The sequence below is a fragment of the Mobula birostris genome, chromosome 13, assembly GCF_030028105.1.
Source record: "Mobula birostris isolate sMobBir1 chromosome 13, sMobBir1.hap1, whole genome shotgun sequence".
Classification (NCBI taxonomy): Eukaryota; Metazoa; Chordata; class Chondrichthyes; order Myliobatiformes; family Myliobatidae; genus Mobula; species Mobula birostris.
The window spans coordinates 22,331,502-22,347,953 of NC_092382.1; the positions used below are offsets into that span (position 1 = coordinate 22,331,502).

Consider the following 16,452-nt stretch of genomic DNA (forward strand, 5'->3'; position numbering starts at 1 on the left):
ATCCATTCCCACTGTCTGAGCAGATGCACAGCCTCTCCACTGTGTAAAATGACGGGCATGCCAGTCGGCAAGATGATCGAGTGAATCCCTTGCTCCACTTCTTAAATATCTGGACAGAGGCAGCAAAACCGACGTGCTGTGTTCAGTTTTCCCGTAAACAAATTCCTTGTCATTTTTAACCTGTGAAAAGATTAACAAAATCCATCAATGGTTGTAGGACAACATTTCAGATGAGATCACTTGAGTTGCCAAGGTGTGATCTGGCATCACACTGTTACAGTGAGGTTCAACCCAAGTTGGTGAGAGAAATCATCTACTAACTGGGCACAGTGCTGGTATCTGGAGTGACCATCAATTCCTTGATGCTCTTCCTGTCTCTCTAAGAATGCGGCATTTCTGCCATCTCCAATCTGTGACCTGGCTCAGTTTGACTCTCTCCATTGGTATTATTCCCTGTTGCCACTGAGCTGCATGGGTGCCTGGCCCCACAGTATCTGAAACACTCACACAAATAGCTGGCAGTGTATTACACACATCCACCACTCTCTGTGTAAAAAACTTACCCCAGACATCCCCTTGGTATCTATTTCCAAGCACCTTAAAACTATGCCCCTCGTGTTCGTCATTTCAGCCCCGGGAATAAACCTTTGGCTACGCACATGATCAATGCCCCTAGAAACCATAAAAAAAACATAGAACACTACAGCACAGAAACAGGCCTTTCGGCCCTTCTTGGCTGTGCTGAACCATTTTCTGCCTAGTCCCACTGACCTGCACATGGACCATATCCGTCCATACACCCCCCCCATCCATGTATCTGTCCCATTTATTCTTAAATGTTAATAAAGAACCCGCATTTACCACCTCGTCTGGCAGCTCATTCCATACTCCCACCACCCTCTGTGTGAAGAAGCCCCCCCAATGTTCCCTATAAACTTTTCCCCCTCACCCTTAACCCCTGTCCTCTTTTTTTTCTCCCCTTGCCTCTGTGGAGAAAGCCTGCTTGCATTCAAGTCCAAACTTATTCAACCTCTCTCTGTAACTGAGTTTCTCAAATCCCGGCAACATCCTTGTAAACCTTCTCTGCACTCTTTCAAACTTATTAATATCCTTCCTGTAATTTGGTGACCAAAAATGAACACAATACTCCAGATTTGGCCTCACCAATGCCTTATACAACCTCACCATAACATTCCAGCTCTTGTACTCAATAGTTTGATAAATAAATGCCAATGTACCAAAAGCTCTCTTTACGGTCCTGTGACGCCATTTTTAGGGAATTTTGTATCTGTATTCCCAGATCCCTCTGTTCTACTGCACTCCTCAGTGCCTTACCATTAACCCTGTATGTACCCCTCATCATTTTATAGACCTAAAAAAGGCACTAAGCATGAACAAGGAAATCATACATTGCTTTGAGGATTTGTAAGGAGTATACAAAATTATGAGGGTATAGATAGAGCGAATGCAAGCAGGCTTTTTCCACTGAGGCAAGGGGAGAAAAAAACAGAGGACATGGGTTGAGGGTGAAAGGGGAAAGTTTAAAGGGAACATTAGTGCGGGCTTCTTCACACAGAGAGTGGTGGGATTGTGGAATGAGCTGCCAGATGAAGTGGTAAATGCGGGTTCTTTTTTAACATTTAAGAATAAGTTGTACAGATACATGGATAGCAGGTGTATGGAGGGATATGGTCTGTATGCAGGTCAGTGGGACTAGGCAGAAAAATGGTTCGGCACAGCAAAGGAGGGCCAAAAGGCCTATTTCTGTACTGTAATGTTCTATGGTACGATGGTTACAAGCTGCAGCTGGATGTACATCTTGTAGGTGAGGGCATCAAGGACACTGGAGGTCTCCCCACCCTCCCACCAATGTCCCCTCTAATTTGTAATTACCAGTGTGCACATAAATCTTGTACTGTGTATTTTTTTTAACCAGTGACAACATCTGCACAGTGAATCTTATATAGAGAGGTATTCATTTTAACAGCTAGCAAATCACTGTCAGTAAGAACTTTGATCCCCCCTGGCTTCGATCGAGTTCATCTGCACTCTCACACAGACTATGTAGCAGTCCTGTAATGGGAAATGAAGGATTTTCTCACCAAAGCTTTTGCACATTGTCCATATGTGTTTTGCTTGCTAAATTACACTTTAAAAAGTCAGATTTTCAGATATCACTCCACTTCTTCCCACTTGTAAATTCTCCAGCAACTTTTGCATGGCCACAATACACACAAGTAACACCAGTTTCTGTATTGTACACAAATATTTCCCCTGAACCCTCATGAGGAATTGAGGATATATATAAAAAATTATTTTGAACCTGTGTAATCTCTGGTTAAAAGAATAATTGGGACTGAATAGGAATTTTTGAACTGAAGTAAACTCTGTCATCAGCAGTTAGCAAAGACAGGTTCATTGCCAGTTCTCTGTGGCTTGCGGGGAGACACACTGAGAGCTGATAACATTATACATTGTACCCTCATTAGTTGATACATTATACCTTGTACCCTCGTTTGAGTAAAGAGAGGAGGACTCACCAATAAGGACAGGAATCAACATCTGTCTGTAATTAAATCAGAGCCTTGCAAAGGGATTAACTGATAAGGACTGGACAGTACATCTGTCTGTAATTAAAACCTTGATTTAGCGAACACTCTTATTTAAGTAATTAAGTTTTGCACCAACAGACTTGGTGGGTGTACCAGTTCAAATAACATCTTGCAATAGTAATGTATGGGACTTACTGTGTATAAATATACGGCTGTAACCTGACTAAGTCAGTCCACTTGTCAGATGGTGACAGTGCTTACGTGCCTTCCCTTTGACAACTGGGTCTCAAACTCCTGCAGGAGAATGCGCTATAAACTGCGGTGATGATAAGAAGCTGGTCTCCCAAGTTTTATTCAGATACAACTTGAACATTTGGCGTCACGAACAGGATCCGAATATAGGGAGTGCCAAGCAGACTGTGGTGGGATATTACCTCATGAGAATAAGCAGTAAATTTGATATGGAAAAAGAACAGTGGGAAGAAGTGGAAATTGTTGAAAAGGGGGTGGAAGGAAAAGGCAGATGTAAAGTGGAACAGTATATTATTAGCAAGTTGGAGGAATAATGCATGTGACAAAGGGATCGAGGTATGTACTGCAGAAGGAACGCCAAAGGTTGGGAGACGCTAAAAGCGGAGCGTGAATGGGTGGATGGGCACCGAAAACGAGAGCAGGAAAAACAACATAAGCAAACCAAGGGTGGCCTAGGTAGGAGAGAAGGGCAGGAACGTCAGTCTGAAGTTCGAACTGTTTGGGAAACAAGGGATCTGGAACCCATGTCTGGCATACTGACCCTGTGTCAGGACAGTGACCGTGATGAGGAGTGGGCACCTCCCACCTTACCAAGGGCCAAGTGCACCCAGTGCTCCTGAACCCCAATCCTCCCAGTACTCAGATACGGTGGCCGCTCGGGTCAAACAGCGGCGGCAGGGAAGGGGAGGCTCTCTATATCCTGAGATCCAGAACGGGAATACCAAGGATTATTCCGAGAGAGGGAGGGAAGAATCCAATAAAACCCCAGAGTTAATGGCTCCATGAAGACGATTGCCGACCCAAATGCTGCCTAATCCACGAGCAGGAGGAGGGACAGTCCTCAGTGATTCCTGTGTATGCACCCTGGAAGCCTCAGGAAATGATAATGATCATGATTCAGCCCCAGATAGAAAAGAAAAACCAGCACAATTTGCTCAGTATGTCCGCAGTACTACACACATGTTTAATGTGACCCGGGAAGATTCATTCGGTCTCTGCTACGTGATTCTCCCAGCTAATGAGGGGCAGAAATGGAAAGCAGAATTGAGATACCAAACCTATCAGGAGTTACAGGTGGGAAACCACAATGAGAATGAACAGACAGACCAGATTATTCAAGCCTTGGAAAGGGCTCTCCAGCAACCTGTAAACATCACTAAAGTACTTGAATGCAAACCTAAGCCTGGGGAATCAGGACCAGACTATTGGGAGCAATGTGTGGCCTGCTACGGCAAGTTCACAGGAGACCAAGCTTTTAATGATGGGAATCCATCCCCCCACCCGCCAGTTTAATGCCTACTGCTCCAATGCTTACCAACGAAGTTAGCCAACATGATTGAAACAAATAATATGGATTGGCCTGACAATGTAATATTGCTAGTTGCTGGAATTCCAATTCCATTTATGATTGATATGGGGGCAATCACAACCACTCTCAATCAGGAAATCAGGAATGAAAAGGGATTCCAGCTATCAGACACTACAATCACTCTGGCTGGGTTCGAAGGCAAGGAACGTACATATTCACATACTCAACCACTGCAGGTGGAACTGCAGGGGGACTCAGTGCGAGGTTTCATTTACAGCCACCACCAGTCTGGGGTGTAATCTAGCAGGGAGAGACTTGCTCTGTCCATTGGAAGTCAAGATTCTATGCACAGACAAGGGTGTCACCCTGGGGCTAGTGAACAACTGGCAGCTTCCTCAGTTATTGATCCCCCAGTGGTGGGCACTTAATCTGGACTCCACTGCATTTGAACCCCCACTGCCAGTGGTCGACCCTCATGTGACTCTGTGCTATGACCAGTGCTCAACTGAGGAAAGCCAATATTATGCACCCCTCGAGGGACAGTAGTTCCTAGTCACGGTGATTGGAGAGGTTAAAGGAAGAGAGGGCAGCGCATCACAGGCTGAAGTTCCAGATTACCTTAGGCGACAGACAGGACTGGTGGTTCCCCATACCACCGTTAGGGTTTGCCCTGGGTTCAAGCAAAGAGCCTCGGGTTCATTGCCTACACCCTGATGAAACAAGCCTCCAACGCGAAGGGAAATTGGCAAGATTTGCCCGCGGGCCATCTGCGATACTGGAAGGATTCTGAGGTGAAGACGGGACATTTAGTACGACATTCTTTTAATATTGACTGAACCCAAGACGCTGTACCCCATCTCTAAGCAATTTCAGGCCATGACGTTGGCCGCACCAACTGCCCCCCTGTCCAGATCACCGTGAAAGAAGGACAGACTCTCCCATCCATTTTGCAATACCCCCTCAAGCCCGAGGCAACATTTTATGAGGAAGGAAGCTCTTTTGTGGATCCAGCAGGAAAACAATATTCTGGCTATGCAATAGTGATGGACAATGAAATAGTTGAGCAGGCCTCTTTTGAAGCGGCTGTCTCCGCCCAGAAGGCTGAGCTGTTTGCTCTGACTCGTGCCTGTATCCTAGCAACAGACAAGATTGTGAACATTTACACAGATCCCCATTAAGCATTTGGAGTTCTGCATGACTGCTGGGCTCTCTGGGAACATCGGGGATTCCTAACTTCTTTTGGCCACCCCATTAGTAATGCCACCTTTGTAAACAACTTACTCACCGCTCTATGGCTAGCTCGAGTCTTGGCTATTAATAAATGTGCGGCCCACACCCGCATGTCCAACCGGGTCACTAAAGGCAATACTTTAGCAGCTAAGACAGCAAAAAGTGTGGCACAATCCTCAGTAGTTGTAGTCCCCTCGGGTTCCCGTCAAGCAACCTTCTGTGACTGAAGCAGAACAGGTTTGCCAGACATGCGGGAGGTATATACTTTTCAGGGGGGCACCTCCGAGGAGGAGCGCAAACTGTGGTCCCAGATGGGGTGCCAGAAAGTCCCCGACCTAGGTTTTCAGATCACCCCAGCGGGACAGGTTTGTGTTCCTACACAGTTTTTACCAATATTGGTTGATTATATACATGATTGTAGACACCTGGGAAAGGAGGGAATCATTGGTAACCTGTACCCTGCACACCGGGTATGACTCCCTTAACAGGTGAACCTTCTTTGTGTCTAAAAGTTGATTTTATTGAATTGCCTAGAGTACATTGCTTTAGATAGTGCTTAGTTATTATAGATGCATTTAGTAGCTGGACTGAAGCTATTCCAACTACCAATAATACTGCTTTGACTGTTGTGAAGGTATTATTATGGGAAATAATTCACAGGTACAGCCTGCCAAAGATGCTAAGCTCTGACAATGGCCCATACTTTGTGGTGAAAGTAAATGATGGGGTATGTAATGAACTAGCTATGAAGCAACAATTCCACTGTGCACACAACCCACGGGCCACTGGCATAGTGGAGAGAGCCACTCTGAAGAGTAAATTGGCCAAACTAACAGCGGAGACTGGACTCACTTGGTTGAAGGTCCCACCGTTAGCCCTATTCCACATGAGGGTTACCCCACAGGGGAAAACAGGGTTGTCACCAGCTGAAATCATTTATGGATGGCCCATGAGGACACACTGGGGACCAAGACCTGGTGTACCATTGCTCACAGAAAGTCTACCAGCAAAATTCGATATGCATACCCGAGGGAAAGGGATAGGGAAATATATATGCAAACTAACCAAAATTCTCCAAACATTACATTCACAGGTACGACAGGCTTACAAGGAAGAGAACTGCCCCCCAGAGAGGAGTGACTATGCCACCATAGAACCTGGGACTTTTGTCCTGATCAAGAACTGGGATCGAGGGAATCTCGGATCTCAGTGGAGAGGACCATATCAGGTGTTACTGATCACTCCCACGGCTGTGAAGCTGAAGGGGCAATCTTGGTGGATACATCAAACAGATTACAAATTTATTACTGAAGGAAATGAGTAGAAGGACTCTCTCGGACTAAAAGAAAATGTATTGGCTGATAGCGGTGTTCTGTGGTTCTATGGTGTTTAGGTCTTTGAGAGGGCTCACTGATAAGTCAATGCTGTACTCAGTAGTTTTCTGTGTAAAAAATTACTGCTTTGTTGATCATGTAATGATCAAAAGGAGGGAATGATAAAGTATGTAAAAGGGTTAACACGTTGTTAAACGATAGCAGCCTGTTTTTCTGAAAGAAACTGCTGATGATCAACAGATGTGCTGAGCCACGCTGAGCCATATTTCTTCTTGAGGGTGGCTAGCTGGGGTTTCAGGATGCTTATCTCCCTGTGCACTCATGCACAGAGATAGGACAGCTTCAGTCTGTTCTATGTGTGTAAGCCATTATGACTATTTTGTAACTTGTCTTTAGGGGCTGTCATGTAGTAAATAACTTTGGCTCCAGCCTGTCTTGTGTGGGGGGTATCTGGACGAATATATCTGTGGTGTAAGGGGAATTGTTAGTCAGTTAGTGGATTGGGCAGGAACAGTCATGGACTGCTCCTGTTTGAGCGACTAACTGAGTAACCCTGGGTGCTTGGAATAAAGAGTTGGTACTTCTACGGTCTCTGAGTGACTTTATCCGGATTCAACTTCCACAGACTGGGAGTGGTTTTAAAGGGCTGGGCTGCTGGAAGCACATCACCAGACCTGGAGTGATTGCAACTGGGTCTGACAGAGGCATAACAGGTTCTTCTGGGTACATTTAGTCTCACTCCAACTATTTCCTACCTTCATTTGTACAGGTATGTAATGTCTAAAGGACCAGTGTTTGAGTAAATAAGACTCACCAAACTTTCTCCTGACTGAATCACTGGAATCTCCGCGTCAGATGGGTTCTCTCCGTTGATGCTCTCAACCCTCAGGCTGGTTCACTTGTTGCTGTCCCCTTGTCTTCAGTTGTGCTTTGCTTCCAGTTGGGGTTTTTCTTCCAATAACTCTCTCACTGCAGGTCTAACTTTAACGTGAAAGATAATGAAGCACATTAACAATAAGAAGGAGAAACAAACATTTCTGCTTAATGTTACTAAGAACAAAACTCACTGAAAATTAAACATTGAAGGCAAACATAATGATCTCAGTGACCTTTAGTTGTCTCACACGTCACAAAACGATATGGGATAAGAAGGATCCATCATTCAGTCATGGTAAGACATAAGACACAGGAACAGAATTAGGTGATTCGATCCATCTGGTCTGCCCCACCACTGAACCATGGCTGATTTTTATTCCAACACCATATTCCTGCCTTCCTCCTGTAACCCTGAAGCTATTTAGCGATCATGAATATGTTAATCTCTGTCATAAATATACCCAAATGGCAGCCTCAACCAACATCTGCGGCAACAAATTCCACAGATCAGACATCTTTTGGCCAAAAAATTTTTTTCATGTCAGTTTTAAAGGGAACCATCTTTATTCTGAGACTGTGCTGTCAGATCACAGACTCTCCGTCTAATGGAAACATCCTCTCCATGTCCACTGTATCCAGGCTTTTCAGCATTTGGGAGGTTTACTTGACCATACATCCCTCCACCACCCCCATCGTCCCTCTGAACTCCATAGAGCACAGGACCAGAACCATCAAATGCTCCTCATACATAATGCCGATCATTCCTGAGATTATTCTTGTAAACCTTGTTTGGAACAACTGTACATACACATTTCCAGGAATAATAGACAAATTGGTACCAGGATAATTTACGGGGAAATGTTGTGCTTTCTTTACTGTTCTACTGTTACATATCTTGTGGGTATCTTGTGACTGTCTTATGACCACGATGTAATGGAGTATCTTGTGAGCATGATGTAATTGCGTTGTGATGGTGGGGTCAAGTAATTTTCCTGCCAGTGTGAGGTCATGTGATGACCTGTTCCAACAGGTATACATGGGGAAACCCCTGTTGTTACGGAGTTAGTTTGTCAGTTAGTTTTGCTGCGTAATCATCTCATGACGTAGTTCTGTTTCAAAGCAAAGTTTTACTTTCAATTTTAAGGTAAAACCGTTGTGCTGGCAGTTTCGCCAATCGCTGCCAGGTTTTGTTTGTTTACCTTTGCAGTCTAGTGTCGGAGAGTGAAGACCTTTACCAAACTACAGGAACCCAAAGGATTGAGTAAAGTTGCTGTCGTTTGGCAGTTTCATAAAGGATCAACCTTATTGAATCTTCGTTCAGAATTAGTGATCTGCATCTGAGGTAACCCCTGCAAGCTCAGGAAAAGTTTGTGCGGTGTTCCCCATCCAGAAAAAGGTCAGTTCCTTTAAGCCGTTTTACTTCCTTTGTCGTGAATCCTTTGGACAGAATCAGCAGAAACGTCACGTCTTCGAAGAAATCTGTTTCCAAAGAAGTCTCTCCTTATTGACTTTGTAAATCTCCTTGGACTTTCAAATTTACCACTTTAAGACTGTGTTCGAATTTACCACTTACAGTTAACGTAAGTTAGTCGTTAGTTTACTTTTCACTATTGTTGAGCAGAGTTAAATAAATGTTTAAGTTTGTTTATAAAACCTGACTCAATTCTGTATTCACAGTTGCCAACCACATAACACTACGATCACAAAACGAGCCATTTCCATTTCCAAGTTAAACCAGGTTTATTTCAGGAAATATAAACCAGTCCAGGGTGAATGTAATAAAAGGAAACTGGAATTACCAGAAACACTCAGCAGGTAAGGAACAGCTGTGGGGACAGGAACAAACTTTACAATTTAGGTTGATAACGTTTCATCAGAATGACTTCAAACATTTTCAGTTTTTAGTGCAGATCTCCAGCAACTTGAGATTCTGCTTGATTTCCACCGAGTGACCCGTGACTGTGAGGAACTGCAGAGACATTTGGATACAGATCAGCACATCACAGAAACCATTCTTCCCCTTAGACTTCCCAGTCCCTCCGTAAAACAGGCAGTGAAATGAAAGATCCCCACAACCTGGGACGTTCTCCGTTCTCACCCACACCAGTCAGGGAGAAGACAACAGCCATAAAGCTCAAGGACAAATGCAAGGAGCCTCAGGAAGCGAGGTGAGTTGGGGGAAGTTAACAGGACTCAGTGGCCAACATTACATTTCCCCAACAAAACGTGGAGGAAGCATCACTACCCATCGGGAACTATTAGCATACATCACGTGATCTTGCGTCACAAAACGGAGGGCGGGGCAGATCCGCGGTGAATAGCCTCACGTGACCTGCTGACGGGACTCCCATTTCAATTCTGCGGAAATAGACAGCCTGGGCTCCTGGTTTGGGTCGTTCAATGCAGATTAAGTGAAGTCGACATGTTTCTGACGAGCCCAGATAACTGGGTACTAAATGAGTAATTGGCCCGCAGTTCGGGGCTGACGGTCAACATCAGATCTCCCCGCTCGGGATCGGTCTCAGTACTCACCGATGAGAACAGTGATATCTTCGGCCCGCAGTGATCCCGACCCCCGGCTCCCCGACCTGGGAGGCGATCGTCCCTTCCCGATCCCGCACACAACCCGCTTCAGCACTGAGCGGAAAGGCAAACACCGTCCGTCTGGCGACAGTGAGCATGCGCGGAGAGGTTATTGCGTCTCCGGAGGGGCGGGGCCTCGGGAACAGACGCGCTGCTGCTGCCCGTCTGCGGTTAAATGGGCGGGGCGAACGGGATCACGTGACCGGTGGGGTCTCACAGCCCAGGGAGAGACTCCAGCGACCCGCCCGCCACTCTGTGTTATGTACCGGCAGCGATAGACCACAAACTCAGTCTGTATTAGTATAAACTAATATCTGTATTAGTATAGAGACAATTAAACAAACTACTCTTCTAAACAGAAGTTAACAGTGTTATGCGTTTGTGGCTGCAAAAATGTCAAGTTTAGGAACAGTTCTGAAAGTTTCAAAATGTCAAGTTTCAGTTTTCCACGGAATGGGGAAATTTGTAAATCCACATTAAAATGCAACGAGGAAGTAATCAGAAAGAACTTCACAGGTTCCGCGCTGGGAAAACGAAATACAAATCACAGAAGATTGTCAGCCGTCGAACCGTATTCCAAAGAGTGTGTGTGTGTGTGTGTGTGTGTGTGTGTGTGTGTGTGTGTGTGTGTGTGTGTGTGTGTGTGTGTGTGTCTGTCTGTCTCCCCCTCCCTCTCTCTCCGTCTCTCTCTCTCTCCTTCTCTGAGACTGAGAGCTCCAGCAGTCAGTGGCTGACGTCATACTCCCGCCTCCTGCAGCCTCTCTTAAAGTGACACCCACAGCAAAAGAAACCTGCGATCTCGTAACACTTGTCCCTCACATCTCCTCTCACCTTAAATATATTAGACATTTCAACCCCCAGGAAAAGTATATCGCCTGTCCGCTCTATCTATTCCTCTTTTAATCTTATAAATGTCCATCCAGTCTCACCCCAGCCTGCGCCGCTCTGGAGAAAACAACACGTTTGTCCAGCCTCTCGTTACAGCTCTCTTAACCACCCGATCAATCTGTGCAGTCTCTTTCAGGGAGCTGTGAACTTGGATCCAATATCCCTCTGCTCATCGACACTGTTCAGGGACTTTCATTCAACAGTGTACTGTCCCTCTACATTCAACAGTGTACTGTCTCTTTACATTCGACCTACCGAGCTGCCAAGATGATCATCACTAATCAAATCTCACTGAGTTTTCTCAGGTCCTATTAAATTTATTCCCAAGTGCACAAGTACGAGAAGGTACAGGGACAGAGAAACACCCAACCCCCCCACCGGAGAAGAGATACAAAATCCTTAAAGTGCGTACCACCAGGCTCATGGACAGCTTCCTGTCTGCGGTAGTCAGCCAAATGAATGGTCTCCAGTCCAATAAAATGGACTCGACCTCACAATGTAACTCGACGTGACCCTGCCCCATATGTCTATCTGCACTGCACTTTCTCTGCAGCCATAATGCTTTGTTACAGTTATTGTTTTGTCGTATATCAGCTCAATGTACCGTAGTAATGTATCGATCTGTGTGGATGGTAGGTCGAGCAAGATTTTCACTGTAGCTCAGTACGTGATAAGAATAAACAAATTCCCCATTTTAATTGTGCGGAAATATTAGACAGTCTGAGGTTCTGCTTTGGAACCACAGAGGAAAACTTAACTGAACTGAGGAACACAAATAAATAGAAAAGGCTTCAGTCTCGCATTACGATCTGCGGTAACTGGGATCAGGTGACTGGTGGTGGGTCTCCCAGACCATTTATCAGAATCAGGTTTAATAGCACCGGCAGATGTCATGTAATTTGTTGTCTCTGCGGCAGCAACAGAACCTAATTCATAGCAATAGATTTTAACCCCCTCTGTGGTGGGGATTTACAGACATTCACCACCCTCAGAATGGAAACATTTCCCGGACAGTCCACCCCCTTTTTCAGAGACTGGGATCCCTGGTTCAACTGGTAATGATGTTGTGCATTTCAATGTGTTCACCTCTCAGTCCTCGATTCTCTAAATGAAAGGGTTATCACATTTGATCTTTCTTCATATGATGACCCCACCACTCCAGGGATCAGTCTGGTGAATCTTCATTGCACTCTCTATAACAAATACTCTCTAACCTCTTTGTTAATCCTCTATGGAATTAATTTCCATCTTCTGCAGCCCCGTGTTGCCCCAACCACTCACCTCCCACCCCCGTCACTATTTCCACCTTCCCACCTCCCCCTCACCTGGATCCACCTCTCACTCCCCAGCTCTTGCCCCATCCCCACCCCTCACCTCTTTTCTCGGACTATTTCCCGTCCACTCTCAGTCCAGAGGGAGGGTCTCGGCCCGAAATGTTGACGGTCCATTTCCCTCCACAGATGCTGCCCGACCCACTGAGTTCCTCCGGCAGTTTGTTCTTTGGTCTGTGTGACCCGTGTTAGTGTGGGGAGCGGGATTTTACACCATATTCCCGGTAAAGTCTCAACAAAACACAAATAATTGTCACTTTGCCCGGACCATTGGCCCCGCTCGCAGGGCAACAGTCTGCCGGTGTTTGCCCCCCAATGTGGTGAATCGCCACCACCGTGGGCTCAGACATTTCCACAGATGAGCCCCTCCTGTCCCCACCGGGACAAACATCCTGTCCGCCCCCTCTCTCACCGTCTTCATCCTCTCCCTCCCCGGGGAACCGGCATCAAACCGACGGGCCGAGCGGTCTCCTCCTACCTCTCAGCGATACATCAGACTCCGGCCGCAGGAGACGCTTCACAAACGCCCCAACTTCCCTCGGAGGGAAATGGAAATAAATCAGAAAGCGGACATTTACTTTGACGGTTGTCCCGCCGTGACGGAAAGTTCGGGAGACGGAGTCAGCGGGGTAACGCCCTCTCGGTTAGTCCGCCTCCGCTATTGGCTGGAGGCAGTAATTGACATCGCTTCCCACCAATGGGAATAGCGCAGCGCATGAAACCTCTGTTGACAGCGGTGGGGGAGGGGCTGGTCACGTGATTAGTAGCCCAGCCGTTAAACCGACCAAGCTCGAGCTCACCAGCGCGCGGGGCACAAAAGGCCCCGGATGATCGGTTGAGGTGAGAAGGGATCTCCGGGTTGGGGGTCTCACCGGGCGGCGTTTTCAACACCGACTTCGGGTAGTTGCTGTGAGTCGGGACTCCGTGACCCGCAATCCCGGGACAGTCCTGCTCTCTTCCCTCTCTCTCAGCCCCACCATCCGTACACGGGCCCCGGGGAGCTTCCGGCTGATGAGGGAATGGGAACCGATGGGTCTCTCAGACAGAGCTGAGCTCCAGCTGTCTAAATGCAAGGATCGGGAACTCGGAGAAAGGGAACAAAATCTTTTACATCAGCTGTTGTGAAAATCACCTTTGTTCTGCCTCCAGTCACAAACAAGAGAAAATCTGCAGTTGCTGGAAATCCGAGCAACACACACAAATTGCTGGAGGAACTCAGCATTAGTACTCTTTTCCATAGATGCTGCCTGGCCTGCTGAGTTCCTCCAGCATTTTGTGTCTGTTGCTGGTTCTACCCCCTCTTGTTCTGGACTTTTCTACCCGTGAGAACATGTTTTTTTTATTTTTTTTATTTTTGTTATTTTCTACAAACTACAGCGTTGAAGAAAAAATCAATAGTGTAAATAGAGGGATCATTGCAATACAGACAAAAATAGCAATAATACATATCTTAACAAATGAGCAAGTCACCCATATTAAAAATGAAAAGTTAGAAAGGAAAGCTCCCAACCCACCCACGATCCAACTCCAAGCCAACCATTACATTATAAGTATAAATATTTAAAAGGACATTTGAGATAAACTTCTATCACCCCAGAACTATGTATTGTAGTAAAAAGAGAAATGATTGATTAAAAAAAAAGTAGCCTGCTACCTAATCAAAGAACGCTGGAAATGCAGGATCTGACTATCAAAGGAAGAAAAAAATACACTTGTCAATCAAGGTGAGAATTATGAAAATATTCCAGAAATGGTCCCCACACCTTATGAAACTTTATATCTGAAATAAGAAGTGAATAGTAAATCTTTTAAAGATCTAAACAAGACATAATATCCCTGAGCCATCGAACATGCGTAGGGGGAACTTCATCTCTCCCCTTAAGGAGTACTGCACGTCCAGCTAAAAGAGAGACAAAAGACAATGTTCGTCATTTAGCCGGGATCAAATGCTTGTCAGAGTCTCGAGAAATACCAAAAAAGGATCAGGTTCCAAATGACAGGGACATGTTTTGTCCCATTCTCTCTGGGTACATAATGATATCAAAGACCTTTGGCTTGGGCAACAAGTAGCTTTCACATCACAAATGTGCCAGACTCCAATGAGACAGACTACTGCCCTTCCCTTCATATTCATTGGCATTGCCATCACTGAGTTCACCACCGTCAGTCACCTGGGGGAGGGTTCAGGGGAAATATTTATGTACAATACAGAAACTGGTGTTACCTGTGTGTATTGTGGTGATGCAAAAGTTGCTAGAGAATTTGAAAGTTGGAAGAAGTGGAGTGATATTTGGAAATCTGAGTTTTTAAAGCGTAATTTAGCAAGCAAACCACATATGGACAATGTGCAAAAGCTCTGGCGAGAAAATCCTTCATTACCCGTTACAGGCCTGCTACATAGGTTGTGTGAGAGTGCAGATGAACTCAATCGAAGCCAGAGAAGATCAAAGTTCTTACTGACAGTGATTTGCTAGCTGTTGAAATAAATACCTCTCTATAGAAAATTCACGATGCAGATGTTGTCACTGGGTAAAAAAAAATGGACAGTACAAGCTTTATGTGCACACTGGTCATTACAAATTAGAGAGGACATTGGTGGGAGGGTGAGGAGACCTCCAGTGTCCCTGATGCCCTCACCTACAAGATGTGTATCCAGCTGCAGTTTGTAACCCTGCACTTTAAAGGGTTGGAACTTGAGATGGATGATTTCCGGATCATCCAGGAGTTGGAGGGGGTGATAGATATGACACGAAGAGAGGTGAGTTACACCCAAAGTGCAGGACACAGGAAACTGGGTGAGAGTCAGGAAGGAGAATGAGGTTAAATAGCCATCACAGAGTGCTCTTGTGGCCATCCCACACAACAACAGGTGGATCCACTTTAGAAACTGTTGGGGGGATTACTGACAGAGGAAAGTCAAAGGGGTGAGAGGGGACTCGTTAGTGAGGGGAACAGAACAAGAGGGGACTAATATCCCAGTGGTGAGGCTTGCTAGTGCTAGTGTGGGGGGAGGGGTGATGTGGTTAAAATATGTTGGAGGGGGAATGGGAACCAGAATGACAGAACAGATAGTGGGGAGGGTGAATTGAATTGAATTGACTTTATTACATACATCCTTCATATTCATGAGGAGTAGAAGTCTATATGTTACGTCTCTGACTAAATATGCAATGTGTAATTTATAGTAATTTATAATAAATAGTTTGTACATAGGACAGTCAATATACCATAGAAATGCAATTGTATCAGCATGAATTAATCAGTCTGATGGCCTGGTGGAAGATGATGTCCCGGAGCCTGTTGGTCCTTTTGTTGTGGTACCGTTTCCTGGATGGGAGCAGCAGGAACAGTTTGTGGTTGTGGTGAATTGGGACTCCAATATCCATTGGGCCCTTTTTACACACCTGTCTCTGTAAATAACCTGAATAGTGGGGAGTTCACATCTACAGATGCGCTGGGCTGTCCGCACCACTCTCTGCAGGTTCCTGCAATTAAGGGAAGTACAGTTCCCATACCAGGCAGTGATGCAGCCAGTCGGGATGCTCTCAATTATGTCCTTGTAGAAAGTTCTTAGGATTTGGGGCCCCATCCCAAACTTCTTCAACCGTCTGAGGTGAAAGAGGTGCTGGTGTGCTTTTTTCACAACACAGCCGGTATGTACAGACCATGTGAGATCCTCGGAGATGTTTATGCCAAGGAACTTAAAGCTGTTCACCCTCTCAACCCCAGATCCATTGATGTCACTAGAGGTTAGCCTGTCTCCATTCCTCCTGCCGTCCACAATCTGCTCCTTTGTTTTTGTGACAACGAGGGAGAGTTTGTTTTTTTGACACCAGTCAGATGTTGTTCAGACCTCAGACAGAGTCAACAATCAAATGGTTGAGCATGGGGCGATGAATGTGCTGAACTGTGTATATCACAATGCAAGAAGCATCGTAGGAAAGCCAGATGAGCTCAGGACAGGGAATTATGATATTGTAGCCATTATTGGGACTTGGTTGCACTCAACAGTCTGAGAGATTTAGAGGAACAAATTTGTAGAGAGATTGCAGACCATGCCAAGAAACAAAGGTGTGATTTTAACTTTCCATATATTG

General features: G+C 45.6%; 2 protein-coding genes and 1 long non-coding RNA gene across 3 annotated transcripts in view; 1 reads left to right on the forward strand and 2 right to left on the reverse strand.

The window, feature by feature from the left end:
- The window catches only part of LOC140208555 (uncharacterized), a 40,547-nt gene that overhangs the window by 17,093 nt on the left and 7,002 nt on the right, over nt 1–16,452 (forward strand). The window lies entirely within an intron of this gene.
- The window catches only part of LOC140208554 (uncharacterized), a 69,821-nt gene that overhangs the window by 5,837 nt on the left and 47,532 nt on the right, over nt 1–16,452 (reverse strand). The window lies entirely within an intron of this gene.
- LOC140208559 (uncharacterized) lies at nt 39–10,367 on the reverse strand. The gene is made up of 3 exons (XR_011888821.1): nt 10,086–10,367; nt 7,492–7,658; nt 39–180 (listed from the first exon to the last, which is right to left on the reverse strand). It is a non-coding gene; the product is annotated as an uncharacterized lncRNA (long non-coding RNA).